Source organism: Pseudomyrmex gracilis, unplaced genomic scaffold, assembly GCF_002006095.1.
Source record: "Pseudomyrmex gracilis isolate BER0280 unplaced genomic scaffold, ASM200609v1 scaffold_1053, whole genome shotgun sequence".
Classification (NCBI taxonomy): Eukaryota; Metazoa; Arthropoda; class Insecta; order Hymenoptera; family Formicidae; genus Pseudomyrmex; species Pseudomyrmex gracilis.
In genome coordinates this window covers 21,460-26,966 of record NW_018021637.1, presented here as the reverse complement: position 1 = coordinate 26,966, position 5,507 = coordinate 21,460, and positions in this window count along the sequence as shown.

Below are 5,507 nucleotides of genomic sequence, written 5' to 3'. Positions count from 1 at the left end.
GGCCAGCTCGCTAGGAGAGGCAGTGGAAGGGGCTGTTTGCCCGAGAGTGGGATCCGAAGGCGGAGTCGTCCGGGTAGGGATGAGGCTTATGCGTGGTTTGAAGGTTAAGCCGCGTTCATGCGTGTGCGGCAGAATGGATCTAAGGGAAAGTTGTCCAGAAGGATTGTTGTGATTGGTTGACTTGGATCTAACGGAATTACGTCTATGTATGACTTGCTAACCTTAATCTATATTATATTATGCACGTGCGACGTTCCGCAACTTACAAGATATGGAGTATATGTATATGTATATGTATGTGTATGCGCACCTACAGAAAATTATAAGTCGAAAAATGTGGCGCGGACGTAACAATATCCTTTTGATTATAATAATGTAAGTGTGGCTCTGCTTAATGATATTATTTTAAACGCCGCAGTAATCTAACTGTGTAAAGATAGCATAATAAATTGCTTTTTACTTAAAAGTTGGGATGAATGANTTGATGAGACTTAAGCTTTATTTAGTTATCTTTTTGTAAATTACATTTTCAGTAAAAATGATAAAATTTAAGTATGGGACAAAAAGATTATATAGAATTTTATAAATTTTATTTTATGTATTGAGTTTACAAGAAATTTAGAATTTATTTGGTTGAGATGATCTTAAAATTAATTACACTTTAAATTCTTATTACATTGAGTAGTGACTTAGAAATTATAATTAGTTACTTAGAAATTAATTCCTTTAAGGATAACAGTGTATTACTTTTGGTTAGTTTATATTAATAAAAGTGATTGCGACCTNGATTTTGAATTAAGAATTTAAATTATAAAAAGGATTATAATTTATAGGTCTGTATGACTTGTTCTATCTTACATGATTTGAGTTTAGATCGGCGTGAGCTAGATCGATTTTTATCTATTTTAAAATTAATTAATTTTGGACAACAGAACTTAATTATTTAAATTTGTTTGTGTTTAAATAAATTATTTTGGCAGAGTTAGTGCATTAAATTTAGACTTTAATTATGTATACATTTTGTATATAAATACTAATTTTGTCTATGAGTTCGTTTTTTTGTAATGTAGTATTAATTGTTTTGATAAATATTTATGTAATTCTATTTATTGCCTTCTTTACACTTTTGGAGCGTAAAATTTTAGCATATATTTAANATCGGAAAGGTCTTAATAAAGTTGGTTACGGAGGATTCCTACAACCGTTTTGTGATGGTTTAAAGCTTTTAAGAAAAAAGTTGTTTGTAGTTGTCAACTCTGAGTATTACTAATATTATTTAAGTTTTTTAATATTATTTATATTTATCATATTAATATTGTGGATAGTATTACTAATATTACTTATTTATACTAATTTATAGTATTTAAAGTATTTAATTTTAGTAATAGTTGTATTTATAAGTTTGAGAAGTTACATTGTTTTGTTTCTAGGATGATTTTCTAATTTGACTTATTCAATAATAAGAACGTTAGGTTCAGTTTTACAAATGATTTCTTATGAAGTTAGATTAATTTTAATTATATTAGTAGTGAAAAAAGATTATGGTGGTGAAAGAAGGTTTTACTTTTATTACTTTGTTAATATGACAATACTGATGGTGAAATTTTTTATAGTTTTACCCATAATTTTAGGTTTTTTTATTAGTATTTTAGCTGAGTTAAACCGAAGCTCTATAGAGTTTATTGAAGATGAATCTGAGTTGATATCAAATTTTAATGTGGAATATTTTAGTTCAGGATTTCCATTAACTTTTTGGCAGAGTATGAAATAATTATTATCGTGAGGGTTGTATTTACTGTATTATTTACTTTATTATTTAGGTCTTTGTTATTTAGAGATATAATATTACTTATAAAATGTTTCTTTAATTGATTAATTTTGGTTTTTCAAGGTCTACTTCTTTGTATACGGTAGAATGAATTAATGTAATTGTGGAAAGTTATTTTGCCTGTAGTTTTAATGTACCGTCTAATTGCTGTTGGTATTGCAATTTTTTTAATAGTTATAGCTTAATTTTATAAAATTAAGGTTTAATAAATTAATAAAAAATTACAATTTCTTTAACATGTTTTCAGAACATAGACGTGTTCAAGATTATAAACCTAAATTTTAAATATATATGTGTCTCAGAAATTTCTAATTAGTGAAAATAATATTAGTATTAAAAAGTACAAAATACGTGTCATTTGTCAAAGAGTTACAAACCGTTTTTCAATGGGTTGGGCTCTCACTTATGTTAGTAAAATAAATGAATTAATTAGAGTTCAAAATGTTAATTGGTTAGGAGGGTAAAAGGTTGTAGTACTTAAATTACATTTATTTAGTGGTAAGGTGTACGGAATTGAGATTAAGGGGTATCAAGAGGCAGAACTCAGCTTAATTTATTAAGGATAGACCGTAGGATAGCATAAGCAAATAGATAGTATCATTCAGGCTGGATGTGGATGAGGGTTACTATTGGATTGGCAGTGGGGAATTTATCTGAGTCTGTAAATATATAAGAATAATGTATACTAATAGTGGTAGAAGTTACTCTTATTACTATAAAACCGTATACGTCTTGAATAGTAAAATATTTATGGAAAGGAAATTTTTATAATTCTTGGAAACTTTTACAGAGTTTGATGATCCTGATAATATAAAGGTAATATTAGTAGCGACTTACGTTTACTTGTAGTTTACTCTTAACGCTGGATTTCTTAGGAGGTAGAGAAAAGGACCCGTGAATGCGGGATGGACTCGACGNCTTCGGTCGAGATGCGAGACTTGAGAGAGAATTGGAAGTCGACTGTACTGGATCACGGCTCGAACTACACAGGACTGAACTCGGCTCCGGAATGAGAGAGAAGGGCCAGCTCGCTAGGAGAGGCAGTGGAAGGGGCTGTTTGCCCGAGAGTGGGATCCGAAGGCGGAGTCGTCCGGGTAGGGATGGGGCTTATGCGTGGTTTGAAGGTTAAGCCGCGTTCATGCGTGTGCGGCAGAATGGATCTAAGGAAAAGTTGTCCGGAAGGATCGTTGTGATTGGTTGACTTGGATCTAACGGAATTACGTATATGTATGACTTGCTAACCTTAACTTATACTATATTATGCACGTACGACGTGCCGCAACTTATAAGATATGGAATACATGTATATGTATGCGCATGCGTTATTGTACAAAAAAATTATAAGTCGAAAATATGGCGCGGACGTAACACCTCCCCCCTTAAAATAAAATGTTGGTCAATGTACCGACATTTTTCTTACTTCTAATGATATGACTAGTCTTAATGTTATGTGGTTTACTCGCTTAGAATCTTATACTTTTTGTCCAGATATTTGTGGAGATCGTTATAGTTCGTTTCTTTTTGCACTATGCACTCACAATCACTGTTGTTACACTCGCGTGTCACTTGAATTTTACGTTCGGCTGAGTTTTGCGAGGGTGTTTGCAGCATTGGTGCTGTTGGTCCGCCATCTTCCTTGTTGTCTTTTGACTTCTTTTCGGCGTTCGTCTTAGGGTTGCCGCCCAGGTGAATTCAAAGGTGAGTAACGGAGCTCCAGACGGCGCCAAGAAGGTGGAGACTCCATCCGTACACGGAGTGGAGGGCGTACCCATGTATGATTGTATCGACAACTAGCTTGGCAAGCCGAAAAATTAATATTATCGCCAAGACGCCTGCACTTGCTGAACCGAAGGTCATGAAGCCTTTCCAGAGGCGGTGTCCGGCGTTTTCAGCAATATGGTCAATTGAGTCTTTATCCATGAGGTTTAAGATTGCCACACTGCCTGCGGGNATGGACTGGCCCATTGCTCCTCTTGCGAGTGTGTTAAGCATCGATGGTTTTTCGACCGGGAACATTATATGGTTCCGGAGTCGNTCTAAATCTTCTGTCGTGTANATTCCGCTTGTCGCCAANGATGACGGGCTTACGTACTTCNAAGTTGGTCTGGTAAGCGGATGAATCACCGGGGGTGGTAGAGATTCTACCGGTTTTGGCATTAGGCGGAACCAGGTGCCTTGTATGTTGTACATTGCTGGTAGCAGCTCACTGCAGTCGCGGGGTGTGCCAGTCTTGACTAGAATGTGCGACCTTGGTAGCAGGAATAGCGACGTGTTCTGGTACGTTACAGGCAGCTCGTTGTAACACCTGTCTTCGTGACGTAGTTTGCAGTCCACTGGTATGCATTTTATTAAGTGGATGACTTCTCCGGACGTGACTGCTGTGTACCCTGGAGATTTNATTATGCGATATGCCATCTCGTCAGGGGCGATACTTGACAATGAAAGTGCGTTTTGTAATATCTNGCGTTCCAATGCGCACTTTTGTTCCATGATGTCACGGTAAAGCTGTGTGAGTTGCGTTTTTATGTGCTTTTCTACGTAGACGAACTTTGAATTTACGTAAAAGAAAATGTCCAGGTTGTCAACCGATATCTTGGANCGGGTTTTGAAACTTCGTCCCGGATGGGTTTCCAAGATGAACAGCTTTGGGTGTTCCGTTTGCGTTAACTTGTAACCGCAAACGCTTATCTCAGCCGTTTTGGTAAGAGCGAACGTTGTCTCTTGTGTAGTTACGGTGAAGATAGTTGGGGCTTCTTGTCCTGGTCTTGATGTGAGTTTGGTTGCCAGGCCCTCGTAGAGAATGTCGTATCGATCGAAATGGCAACTGTCGACGGGGAATGGCGTCCAGAACGTTTCACTTCCGTCGGAGTCCATGCAGTACTCTTTTGCTACAGCGCAATGAGTTCCGGATGGCAGGATGACTTGGTTAGTCGTTCTCTTCACTGGCGCTTCAAGGGTTCTCAATGTAATTTTGACTGACGCTTGTACGACGACGTTGTCCCAAGTTCCGAAGGCATCGCTGTACTGTGTTCCTGAGCATCTTCCATCCACCGTTGTCGTTCCGGCCAGGGTGATACCTCTGGCGTTGGTTTGAGTTGGTTGAATGCCAGTAATCACGGCGGTGCCTAGGGTGATTGCTCCGGTTGCTTGTAACTTGTTGCAGCCGCTAGAGCCTATTTCCTGGATGTATTCNTTTCTTCCGTTGTGGACCACGCTTGTGTGTGAATGCATGCCACAGTAGAAGATGGTTCTATCTATCTCGACGAGACATTGTAGAATCTGGGTTTTGTCGTAATCGGACANCTGCATTAGTTGGAGATAAACTTCTTGCGTGTCGGGTTCTATGTTCTCCAATTCGCACGTGCCGATATNGGATAACGATAACGTGGTGATGTTGAGTCCATGTCCACCACAATCGTAGCCTACTAGGCCAAGTGTTAGCCTTACTGAAGCGAGGATGAGCAGCACTGCTGGCGGATACATGTTGTCACTTCGATGTCCGTTTTGCTTTTGACTGCTCGCGTTTGCTGTCGTAGNTTGTCGGTGGAGTGGGGGTTTCGATACGGTGGGGGCTTAAGTTTATGTACATTTATCTACAGAACTGTTAATCTTAACGTAACTTAAAGGTTAGTTCCTTTATGTCTTTTTAACTTATCTATGTGTACTACTTTAGTTTTAT